This window comes from Prionailurus viverrinus, chromosome D1, assembly GCF_022837055.1.
Source record: "Prionailurus viverrinus isolate Anna chromosome D1, UM_Priviv_1.0, whole genome shotgun sequence".
In the NCBI taxonomy this organism is placed as follows: Eukaryota; Metazoa; Chordata; class Mammalia; order Carnivora; family Felidae; genus Prionailurus; species Prionailurus viverrinus.
This window is the reverse complement of record NC_062570.1, coordinates 108,080,906-108,093,910: the sequence shown is the minus strand read 5'-3', so window position 1 is coordinate 108,093,910 and position 13,005 is coordinate 108,080,906. Positions and strand designations below refer to the sequence as shown.

General features: G+C 47.2%; 1 protein-coding gene across 7 annotated transcripts in view; it reads left to right on the top strand.

Moving 5' to 3' along the window:
- The first annotated feature begins 179 nt into the window (after positions 1-179).
- Positions 180-13,005, top strand: part of SPDYC (speedy/RINGO cell cycle regulator family member C) — a 44,351-nt gene continuing 31,525 nt past the window's right edge. For 5 of the 7 annotated variants that reach the window (XM_047876975.1, XM_047876980.1, XM_047876977.1 and 2 more), the window contains exons 1-2: positions 6,165-7,140; positions 7,770-8,156. The gene's annotated coding sequence lies outside the window, so the exon portion shown is untranslated. Of the gene's footprint in view, positions 429-6,164; positions 7,141-7,769; positions 8,157-13,005 lie in introns of those variants that run through there. The other 2 variants (XM_047876973.1, XM_047876976.1) reach the window with 2 other exon arrangements.

Below are 13,005 nucleotides of genomic sequence, written 5' to 3'. Positions count from 1 at the left end.
GAGCGGAATAGGACCACCCGGGAGATAGTTGGAGTCCCCCCATCTATCAGTCAAAGATGGTATCGCCTCCGCCGCTGAGTGTACTCAACCTAGCGGAGGGCTCAGGCTCTCAAAGAGGCTGGAAGGTGGGGCTTCGTGTGGGCCGTACCACTTGGAAGGGGGAGTGTGCAAGGGACAAGCATTACGGGCTTAAGAGAAATAAAATGTTTTAGAGTCTCATTCCAGAAGATTTCGCAACAACTTCACAAATAAGAGTCTTCCTTGGAGAACTGGGTTCAGAAAAGAAAAATTTGCTTCTCCGCGATCACCCCCGATTTGTGTGGGAGTGAGTTGGGTCCCCGTGGCTGCTACTAATTGGCCTAGATAGAGTTACGCGGACCAATAAGAAAAGGAAGGACATTTGCTGGCCTGTGGAAAGAGAAAAGCAGGTGAGCGGTTGCTAGGGACGGAAGGCAGCGTTGCCTAGGTCTGGGTCCAACCCCAGTGGGCGGACAGCTGGCAGGGTTGGGGGGTAGGGGGGGCGCAGTCCGTGGGCGGGTGATCTGTGTCTGCCCAGCGGGAACATTTGCTGCGCCACAAAAGGGAGGGGCAGCCTGATGTGTCTGGGATTAAGAAGGCAGACCTTTAATTCCGGCTAATGTTGGGATGGTGTTCAATGCAAAGGGATTGACGTCAGCTTCCCGGCGCCTACAGCTTTGCTCTCCTTGTGTTCAGCCCCGGGCCGTAATCGCAGCTACTACTGATCTTGGGCTGCGTAGTATTTGTTTGTGTCGCAGTCGCAGCCAACCCAGTCGGCTCGTTGACAGAATGAAGCCGATACACCCAATTTGTGCCTTGCGTTGTCCTCCGTCGCATTTAACGTCCAAGCAGTACAGTTCATGAGCTAGAAGGTGCTATACTCATTTTGGACTTGGGACTGTTGATGTTCAGAGATTTAACACGACCTGTCCTGGGATTGGTATCGGGTGTGTCTGATTCTAGATTCCCGTGCTGTTGGTTGGCCTCATCACCTTCACCACCTCCCCGACTGGCCTGACCAATTTAGCTGTCACAGGGTTGGCTCCCCCGCGAGGCCATCTATTACTTTCTAGTGACTAAAACCAATGGTCAGCTTTCGGTTCTCGCTTGACTCGATCTCTTTCCTCTTGTAAAAAGTCTCCTCCTTCAACTTCTGTGATCCCACAGGCCTCTGCTTTTCTCTCTGGCTGTACATCTGCCCCTTTCCTCCCTCTGTCCTTTTATTTAAATGTCGGTGTCCACGTTGGCCCCTTCTGTTTGTTTTGTGTACATAATGTCCTCTGCTCCTGTGGATTCCATTTCCCCACCCGAGTGCTGATGACTCCCACGTCTGGTCTTTACTAGAATATCTCCTGTTTTTAAAACACTTCAGTGTCCCTAGTCATCCCCTCTTTCCCGGCTCCGGAAACGTGGGCATCTTGTTCCCCTGTCCCTCTCCCGTCTGTCCCCACATCCCGACTGGTAAATAAGTCATTTATTCAGTTGTCTGCGAGTATGTGTCAGATGCAGCCTGTTCTAGGAACTTAGGATGTCCGTGAACAAAACACAGATCTCTGCCTTTTTGGCGTTTTATTCTGGTAAATGTGCTGGATGATAGACAATACGCATGATGTGAGTGAATTCTCTACTACGTTGGGAGGCAATGAATAATAAGTGCTCTAGGCAAAAAAAAAAAAAAAAAAGGGCAGAACAAAAGGGGGTCAGGAGTGCGGTAGGGTGCTTGAAGCACGTTGCCATATCAGTGAGAAGCTGGACAAAGACTTGAAGGAGGTAGAGGCGTGAGCCAAGTGGATATCTGGGTAAAGAGTTGCAGCTAGGTAAGAGTCGACCTGTCCTGGTTTGTTGGAGGACGTGGGTGTGGCCAGAGTGGAAATAGCAAAAGGGTAAGGAGGAGGAGGAGGCAGAACCAGGTGGCATTAGCCATTACCAGGACTTTGGCTTTTAGTCTGAGTGACATGAGGAGCCATGAGCAGAGATGTTGTAAAAGGCTCTACTTAGGTAAGAGGGTCACTCTAGCACCTGTGCTATTGAATGGAGTGGGGTTGCAGGCAAAGCGGGGGGGGGGGGGGGGGGGGGGGGGGGGGCGGGGGCAGGAGGCTCTTACGGTATATTACTCAAGAGATGAAGTCCTGGGGGTGGGAGGGGCACCTGGCTGGCTCAGTCGGTTAAGCAGCCGACTTCGGCTCAGGTCATGATCTCGCGGGTTCCGGTCATGATCTTGCGGTCCGTGAGTTTGAGCCCTGTGTCGGGCTCTGTGCTGACAGCTCAGAGCCTGGAGCCTGCTTCGGATTCTGTGTCTCCCTCTCTCTGCCCCTCCCCTGCTCAGGCTCTGTCTCTCTCGCTCGCAAAAATAAATAAACATTAAAAAAAAAGAGAGAGAGAGAGAGAGAGAAAGATGAAGTCCTACTGAGTCTGCCTTCGAAGTGTTTCCATCGCTATCTCCTGGCCTTCTTAGTCCAGGCTGTCACCATCTTATGCCTGGTCCAGTTTAACAGCCACCCGACTCGTCTCCTTTCCTATTCTCTGCTCTCCACTTATTGCCCCTACAATGGCCAGAAAGATCTTCTGACACCTCCGTTCACGTCTTGTCTCCTCTCCCCACGCTCTGCCTGTCAGGCATATGCCCTATTTGTGGGGACCCCAGATGTGTCATGTGTATGACTCGTCCTGTTCCTGATCCAATAAGCGAATTTAGTAAGGTTACAGGATAGAAACTCAATGTACAGAAACCCACTGCATTTCTATACACCAATAATGAAGCAACAGAAAGAAATTAAGGCAGCAATCCCATTTATAATTGCACCAAAAATAATAAAGTATCTAGGAATAAACTTAACCAAGGAAGCGAAAGACTTGGACTCTGGAAACTACGAAACGTTGATGAAAGAAATTGAAGATGATACAAGTGGAAAGATATTTCATGCTCAGGGATTGGAAGAACAAATATTGTTAAAATGTCCATAGTACCCAAAGCAATCTACAGACTTAATGCAATCCCTATCAAAATACCGATAGCATTACTCACAGAACGAGAACAAATAATCCTAAAATTTGTATGGAACCACAGAAGACCCCAAACAGCGAAAACAATCTTGGTAAAGAAAAACAAAGCTGGAGGCATCACATTTCCAGATTTTAAGTTATACTACAAGCTGGAGTAATGAAAACAGTGTGGTACTGACACAAAAATAGACACATAGAGGGATGCCTGGGTGGCGCAGTCAGTTAAGCGTCTGACTTTGGCTCCAGTCCTCCGGTCATGATCTCACCGTTTGTGAGTTTGAGCCCCGCCATCAGGCTCTCCGTCAGCACACAGCCTGCTTTGGATCTTCTCTCTCTCTCAAAAATAAACATTAAATAAATGGAAAGATATCTGATATCTATGGGTTATAGGACTTACTATTGTTAGACGGCATGGTCCCTAAAATTGATCTAAAAATTCAGCAGTCCCTGTCAAAATCCCTGCTGCCTTCATCGCAAAAATTGATGAGATCTTCAAATTCATGTGGAAATGCGTGAGACCCACAACAGAGAAAACATTCTCAAAAAGGAAGAAGAAAGTTGGAGTACTCATACTTCCTGATTTTAAAAACTTACTACAAAGCTACAACAATCAAGATTATGTAGTAATAGCAAGAGGATGGACAAAGAAGTGGAGTAGAATTAAAAGTCCAGAAATAAGCATATACATTTATAGTCAGTTGATTATCAACAACACGAGGCAGCAGGGGGAAACGTAGTCTTGTCAACAAATGGTTCTGGGAACCTTACCTCACACCATACACAAAACATTAGCTCACAATGGATCAAAGACCTAAATGTAAGACCTGAAACTATAACAGTCTTAGGGAGAAAACAGGCATAAGTCTACATGACCTTGGGTTAGATAATGGTTTCCTGGATATGACATCAAAAGCATCACAATGAAAGAAGAACACTACATTGGACTTCATCAAAACTTAAAGCTTTTGTGCTTCAAAAGACAGCATCAAGAAATTGAAGAGACAACCCACAGAATAACAGAAAAGATTTGCAGACCATATATCTGATGAAAGACTTGTATCTAGAACATAAAAAGAATCCTTCCAACTCAATAATAAAAAGGCAGATAACCCAATTCAAAAATGGCAAAGGAGTTGAACAGAAATTTCTTTCAAAGAAGAAATGGCCAATAGGCACACGAAGGAAATGCAAACCAAAACCACAATGAGATCACTTCACGCCCAGATGGTTATAATAAAAAAGACACACACAAAAAGCCCCATAATAACAAGTATTAGCAAAGATGTAGAGACATTGGAGCCTTCACGCATTTCTAGCAGGGGAAAATAGTACAGGTCCTTTGGAAAACAGTTTGGCGTTTCCTCAAGAAAATGAACGGAGAGTTACCCTATGATCCCGCGATGCCACTCCTGGTTACATCCCCAGGAGAAGTGAAAATGTCTGTTCACATAAACACTTGTACATGAGTGTTCGTAGCAGCATTATTCAACATAGCTGAAAAGTGGAAACCCAAAGGTCCGTGAACGGAGAAACAAAATGTAACATATCTATACAATGGAGTATTATTCAGCTATAGAAAGGAAGAAGTGCTGATTCATGCTATAACACTGATGAACCTTGAAAACATTATGCTCGGTGAAAGAAGCTAGACATATTGTATCATTCCATTTATGTTAAATATCTGGAAGAGTAAAGTCCACATAGACAGAAATTTAGTGGATGCCAGGGGCTGGATTGGGAAATGGGGAGCGATGGCTAATGGATGTGGGGTTGCCTTTGGGGGTGATAGAAATGTTCTGGCATACGTACTAGTAACAGTTGCCCAACTTGGTAACTATACTTAAAATCGCTGAATTGTACACTTTCAAATGGTGAATATTATGGTATGTGAATTTTACCAATGAAAAAGTCAAGGAAACAGCAAAGTAGAAATTAATAAAATAAGTAAAGCTGAACTAGAGATTAACAAAGGTGAAAGCTGGCACTTTGAATTCGCTAATAATAAGATATGTAGAGGCTGCTTTTAGGCAACAGGCTTGAGCAGTGGGAACCTGAGAAAGGTAGAGGGGGCCCACCGTGACCACCTATCAGGTGCCACACCTCAAAATACCCATAAGCCCTAGCTGACCAAGGGGCTACTTACAACCGGTCATAGGCACCAAAAAGAAAATTCCACACGAACCTCCCCTACCTCCTGACCTCCTCCCCTTAACTACAGCCCCCCACCCCCGCCTCCAGGCAGACAATCTCTTTGCTGTCCTGCCCTCCTTCCCTTGCAGTGTATTCCATGAACTTCTAACTCCTTTGTTCTGCCTTGGGTGAATTCTTTCACCTCTGAGACACCAGCCTCCACCTGATCGGTCACCCCCCCAAGATAGACTGCTGTCAAGACTGATCAAAAAAGGGGGCACCTGGGTGGCTCGGTCAGTTAAGTGTCAGACTTCGGCTCGGGTCATGGTCTCGCGATCTGTGAGTTCGAGCCCTGCGTCGGGCTCTGTGCTGACAGCTCAGAGCCTGGAGCCTGCTTCGAATTCTGTCTCCTTCTCTTCCTGACCTTCCCCTGCTCACGCCCTCTCTCGCTTTCTCAAAAATAAATAAAAGTTTTTAAAAAATTAAAAAAAAAAACACTGATAAAAAAAGAGTTGAGGTCCAAATAATATAAAGAATGGAAACCAGAAATAACCACAGACACAGCAGAGGTTTTAAAATAATATAAATAGAGTAGGTGGAATTTTATGGCAATACATTGGAAAACTTAGGTGAAATGGACAACTTCTGGAAAATAAAAGATGTGCTAAAACTGAGAACAAAAATAGACCAATAAATATTTTTAAGATGAGTCAGTAGTTAACTATCTCCATTCCTCCTCCTGAGATACAGACAACAGAAGACTTTATCAGGCCCAGAGGGTTAACAAGCTCAGGGTTGTAAAACTCTCAATTCTTCTCCAAATGGACCTAAAATTTCAATCTAGATCAAAAAGGTTTTTTGGTGGAATTGTATATTCCACTGCTTTTAAAATGTATATATACAATCTGGGTGCCGGGGTGGTTCAGTCGGTTAAGCGTCCGACTGCGGCTCGGGTCATGATCTCACGGTTCATGGGTTCGAGCCCTGCGTCGGGCTTTGTGCTGACAGCTCAGAGCTCAGAGCCTGCTTCGGATTCCGTGTCTCCCCCTCTCTGCCCCTCCCCTGCTCATGCTCTGTCTCTCAATAATAAATAAACATTTAAAAAAATTTAAAAAAAAAGGATAAATTGAGTTCATTGTCACTGCCATGAAAAGTTGTCCACCCCATGTTATTATGGCAAAAAGAGATTGTACAATGGTTATACAGTAAGATTTCAGTTTTGTGAACCGAGGGGGGAAAAAATCCCTTAAAATATCCGCAGGAATATTCACCAACGAGTCCTGGTGGTGATGTGGGTGGAAGGTAGCGATAGGATTGTGTCTGTATTTATGGGTTAGACATTTCTGTAAGGTTTGAATTTTTCACCAAGAAAGGGGATTCCTTTCATACACAGAAAAATAAATAAAGATTTAAAAACAAAGGCAGTAGCAATTCCAGGTCGCTGGGAGCTGGGTGGCCAGGTGAGCCTGAAGCTTCTGTTTCTTCTCTCTATGGAGCCCCTGCCCGGGTGAAAAGGGATGAAAGGAAACCTCATTAGAAGGGAGCCAGGAGGCCAGCAGGGGGAGCTCTCACGCCCAACATTAGCTGTCAACTGCAGAGCCAAAGGGGAGGGAAGGAACTCGAAGAGCGGATAGGTACTATTTTACCGACCATCCCAGCGGGAGGAAGGCTCATTTCTTCTTCCTCCAGCCACAGCCCAGCCAAGGACAGACAGTCGCAGCTCAGCCACTGAGAAGTCACCATACGTCAAGCTCCCCGTTTATGACTCCCGACGCCCCACTTGCCTCTATCAAAGAACGGCCCTCTCCCTTGTTCGGGGACTTGCCTGCGGTTTCACCGTGGCAGCTGGCTCGTCCCAGATTGTAAATTCTCAGCGATTCCCGAGCAAGCCCATCCTTTGCTGGGAAGACAGCTGGCTGTGCCAGATGATGCCACATGGGGGAGAAAAGAGTTGTGCGCTTCACTCAGCCTTGCCCAAACTGCAAAACGGTGAGGAATGAAACGGCAGTTGTTGGTGCAAACCTTTAGGTTTTAGGCTGGTTTGTTTCACAGCGATAGACGGCCCAAACAGTGGGCATCATACCCGGTTTGTCTCCCCGTTCCCAGCCCCAGGTCCAGGGCCTGGTGGGTCCTCAGTAAATATTGAAGGAGTAAATAAACAAACGTTTGGGTAGATGAATAGATGGGTGGATACGTGCATTGTCTTGGGCCTGATGGCCCTGAAGTGGTCGGTTCTGGCCGAATCAGGGACACAGAGGGCAGCAGCTTCGTGGAGAAGCGAGGGGACAGTCCCTGTTGCGATTGTTTGAAATCATTTCCTCCTGCACAGAGTTCCAGTCAGAGCCACTTGAGGTGGCATACCACAGGCAGTGGGGACACGGCTGTTCCAGTGAGATGACACTGCCATCCAGGGGCCTGGAAGGCTCCGCGGTGCCCCGGTTTGGGAAGCACAGGGACAGAAGGAATACCGGGGCGGGGGGGGGGGGGGCTCTATTTCACTGGGTTCCAGAGTTAAGTCTCCCGTGGTTGCCACGGAACAGCTGAAGCATATGTGGTTTTGTTGTTGTTGTTGTTGTTTTGCTCTGTTTGGCTTCGTTTTATCATTCCAACCTCTGCAGTCCAAGAAGGCAGCTGGAAGGAGCCTGGGACAGCCGCCACGTGAGCCAGATGGCTACACCCGCTTCCACTCGTCTGAGACACTGCCAGGCATCGGCTGTGAACCCAAATGAATCCCTCCCTCCTCTTGGCGCCCGTGGCACCGAGCCAGCGTGGACACAATCTCGTACGACCCCGTATTGTAATTGCTCCCACGTCTGTGGCCTCCGTCGGCGCAGGGTTTGGAATAATGAAAACTGCTCCCCTGTGGATGCTGCAAATCGTAAGGATTATCACACAGCCCGTGTGTGCTGGGCTCCGACTGGATGCCGGGCGTGGTTTTAATTCTTACAACGGCCCCACGAGCCAGGTTCTGTGATCGTGCATGGTTCGTGGACGAGGAGACTGAGGTACAGAAAGACTGAGCAACTCGCCCGGGCTTTGCAGAGCTGCTAGGGAAAGACCGTCAGCCCCGAAACCCAGGCAGGGTGGCCCCGTAGCCCTGTTCTCACCCCTTTTACTTTATCCCTTGTCCATTTTCTCAATCCCTGTCCTGTGACAAGCTGCCATTGTTTTTTGTTTGTTTGTTTGTTTGTTTTCTAAAGTAAACTCTAAGCTGAGCTTAGGGTTTGAACTCATGACCCCAAGATCAAGAGTCGCATGCTCTACTGACTGAGCCAGCCAGGCACCCCGAGGTGCCATTTTATTTATTTATTTATTTATCAAATTATTTTTAAGTTTTTATTTATTTATTTTGAGAGAGAGAGAGAGAGAGAGAAGGAAAGAACAAGTGGGGGAGGGGCAGAGAGAGGGGGACAGAGGATCTGAAGCAGGCTCCGTGCTGACAGCAGAGAGCCCGACGCGGGGCTTGAACATACGAACTGGGAGATGGTGACCTGAGCCAAAGCCGGATGCTTAATTGACTGAGCTGCCCAGGTGCCCCGCAAGTGGCCATTTTATTGCTGAGAAAGAAAAAGCTCAGAGAGGCTAGGGAACTTAGCCAGAGTCACCCTGCTGGGTGTCTCTGAGTCCTGGCCGAGCCAGGACTCTGTCTGGTTCCCCAATGCACCTTAGCACTTCTTGTGAGCCAACAGGCCCCACCGTCCGGACCCAGGTCCCCCGGGGCCTGTGGTGAATTACGCCCCTAACCCAAGCAGTGTCTGGGCTAAGCCTTTCCTCACAGTCTCTGGGAAAAGCCAGGGAACGGTCACCACCAGGCTAGACAGCCTGAGCGTCATCGGAGGGCAGAGCAGAGACCGGGAGCCATGTCGTAACTCTGAACGCAGGTCCTGAGGGCATCTGTAAAGGGACGTAGAATACAGGCGTGGGCTAAAGACAGGTCCAGGGACAGCACCTCTTACCCAAATGTACCAAAAAAGGTATTAGGGGTGGGGCACCTAGGTAGCTCAGTCAGTTAGGCATCCAGCTCAGGTCACAATCTCATGGTTTGTGGGTTCAAGCCCTGAATCAGGCTCTGTGCTGACAGTATGGAGCCTGCTTGGGATTCTCTCTCTCCCTCTCTCTCTGCCCCTCCCCTGTTTGTGCGTGCTCTCTCTCTCTCTCTTTCTCTCTCTCTCTCTCAAAAATAAATAAATAGGGGTTCCTGGGTGGCTCAGTCGGTTGAGTCTACGACTTCGGCTCAGGTCATGATCTCGCAGTTTGTGGATTCGAGCCCCGCATCGGGCTCTGTGCTCACAGCTCAGAGTCTGGATCCTGCTTCAGATTCTGTGTCTCCTTCTCTCTCTGCCCCTCTACTATTTGGGCGCTGTCTTTCTCTTTCTCTCTCAAAAATAAATAAACATTAAAAAAAAAAAAAGAGGGATGGGATCCACACAGACAAACACAGGAGAATGTAAGGAGGTGCGTGCCCAGAGACTCCCGTGGCCCCAGTTCACAGTCAAACAGCCTTCTGGTTATCATATTTGCTTCTCCTCAGGTGCAGGTATCTCGTAGGTGGGTGAATGGGTTCAGCCAGGGCATGGTGCGTCTGGGAGGTGTCCATGCGTTCTGGATACTCCTCTAGGCAAGAGGCGGTCCCTAATTCTCCTCCCCTTGAGCGGGCGCTGGGCTGGGTCATGCACTTCTAATGAGTAAATGGTGGCTGAAAAATGTGACATCCAGTCACAAGAGGCACTTTGGCTTCCTGCTTGCCCTCTGCCTTGGGTCACTCACTCTGGGGGAAGCCACTTGCCATGGCGTGCAGACACGCAGGCAGGACCACAGGGTCGGAGCTGAGGCCCTGCAGCCCACAGCCATGAGAGTGAGCCCCCAGGGAAGGGGACCCTGCAAACAAGCCTCCGTCCCTACCAAGCCTTCAGATGATGACAGCTCGGGCCAACATCTTTTTTATTGATTGATTGATTGATTGGCGTCTCTCTCTTTTTTTTAATTTAATTTATTTTTAAAATCTCCATCCAAGTTAGTTAGCATCTAGGGCAACAATGATTTCAGGAGTAGATTCCTTAGTGCCCCTGACCCATTTAGCCCATCCCCCCTCCCACAACCCGTCCCGTAACCCTCAGTTGGGTCTCCATATTGAAGAGTCTCTTTTGTTTTGTCCCCCTCCCTGTTTTTATATTATTTTTGCTTCCCTTCCCTGATGTTCATCTGTTTTGTCTCTTAAAGTCCTCATAGGAGTGAAGTCATAGGATTTTTGTCTTTCTCTAATTTCGCTTAGCATAATACCCTCCAGTTCCATCCACGTAGTTGCAAATGGCAAGATTTCATTCTCTTTGATTGCCGAGTAATACTCCATTGTATCTATATACCGCATCTTCTTTATCCATTCATCCATGGATGGACATTTGGGCTCTTTCCATACTTTGGCTATTGTCGATCGTGCTGCTATAAACATGGGGGTACTTGTGTCCCTTCGAAACGGCACACCTGTATCCCTTGGATAAATGCCTAGTAGTGCCATTGCTGGGTCGTAGGGTAGTTCTATTTTTAGTTTTTTGAGGAACCTCCACACTGTTTTCCAGAGTGGCCGCACCAGTTTGCATTCCCACCAGCAGTGCAAAAGAGATCCTCTTTCTCCGCATCCTCGACAAATCTGTGGTTGCCCGAGTTGTTAATGATAGCCATTCTGACTGGCGTGAGGTGGTATCTCAGTGTGGTTTTGATTTGTATTTCTATGATGATGAGTGATGTGGAGCATCTTTTCATGTGCCTGTTGGCCATCTGGATGTCTTCTTTGGAGAAGTGTCTATTCATGTCTTTTGCCCATTTCTTCACTGGGTTATTCCTTTTTTGGGTGTTGAGTTCGATAAGTTCTTTATAGATTTTGGATACTAACCCTTTATCTGCTATGTCACTTGCAAATATCTTCTCCAATTCTGTCGGTTGCCTTTTAGTTTTGCTGATTGTTTCCTTTGCTGTGCGGAAGTTTTTATTTTGATGAGGTCCCAATAGCTCATTTTTGCTTTTGTTTCCCTTGCCTCCGGAGATGTTTTGAGTAAGAAGTTGCTGCGGCCAAGGTCAAAGAAGTTTTTGCCTGCTTTCTCCTCGAGGATTTTGATGGCTTCCTGTCTTATGCTTAGATCTTTCATCCATTTTGAGTTTTTTTGTGTGTGTCTGGTGTAAGAAAGGGGTCCAGGTTCATTTTTCTGCATGTCACTGTCCAGTTTTCCTAATACCACTTGCTGAAGAGACTGTCTTTATTCCATTGGATATTCTTTCCTTCTTTTCAAAGATTAGTTGGCCATATGTTTGTGGGTCCATTTCTGGGTTCTCTATTCTGCTCTATTGATCTGAGTGTCTGTTTTGTGCCAAGCTCCGGCTGACATCTTGATTGCAAACCTCACGAGAGATGGTGAGTCAGGACTTTTAGCTCTGTTGCTCCTGAAGTCCTAACCCACGGAACAGAGAGGGAGTAAATTGCTTTTTGATCGAAACCACAAAGCTCTGGGATAATTTTTCTACAACAACAGGTAACTAACACACCAAGTGTCTTTGATAGAGGGGCCATCGGAGGGCAGGCTCCCATCTGTTTATGCAAGAACCCAGGCTCCTTCCACTTTGTGGCTCTGCCATCCCCTGGGGGCCCACGGAGTGCCCTGGAGACCCTCTGCATTTGGCTGGAAGTCAGGGATATAGAAAGCGAGGGAGATTGTTAGGGAGCTATTTAAATGCCACACCTCGTAGTGAATAATAAAATACAACGAAACATGGGATGAGGAAGTGACATTTAAAATGGGAGTGAAAGAGGGGCGCCCGGGTGGCTCAGTCAGTTAAGCCTCCGACTTCGGCTCAGGGCATGATCTCGCGGTCTGTGAGTTCGAGCCCCGCGTCAGGCTCTGTCCTGACAGTGCGGAGGCTGGAGCCCAGAGCCGGCTTTGAGTTCTGTGTCTCCCTCTCTCTCTGCCTCTCCCCCGCTCAAGCTCCGTCTCTGTCTCTTTCTCAAAAATCAATCAACATTAAAAAAATTAAAATTGTGAAATACTTGATATGTACAAAATGGTTGTCAAATGTACATAAACCATGGAGTGCGATAATAAACACCAAATTTGAAAAACAAAACATTGGCAACATTTCTGTTTCTCCATTGCCTCCTCCCAACACATCTCCCTGACTTCCACACCCCTACTTTTTATTATTGTATTTTTTAATTTTTTTATTATTTATTATTTAAAAAAATTTTTTTAATGTTTATTTATTTTTGAGAGAGAGAGACAGAGAGACAGAGGGTGGGCAGGGGAGGGAGAAGGGCAGAGAGAGAGGGAGACACAGAGCTCGAAGAGGGCTCCAGGCTCCGCACTGTCAGCACCGAGCCTGACGTGGGGCTTGAACTCACGAACGTGAGATCATGACCTGAGCCAAAGTTGGACGCTTAACCCACTGAGCCACCCAGGTGCCCCATATTATTTTATTTTTTACAGTTTATTTCTTTGAGAGAGACAGAGAGAAAGAGCACACACATGTGGAAGGAGAGGGGGCAGAAAGAGAGAGGGAGAGAGAGAATTCCAAGCAGGCTCTGAGCTGTCAGCGCAGAGCCCAACGTAGGGCTCGATCCCACCCACTGTGAGATCATTACCTGAGCAGAAAACAAGAGGGGGAGGCTCAACCGACTGAGCCACCCAAGCGCCCCTCCATTTCCCATTTTCAGTGACACATTGAGCAGATTCCACATTTTTTAGTGCCTAGCATGGGACTTGATAAATGATACTTATTTATAATAAATGGTAACTGTCTCTGACCTTCCTTTGCTTGGACGCATTCTCTCTCTCTGTCAAAATAAAAAATAAATATATATTTTTAAAA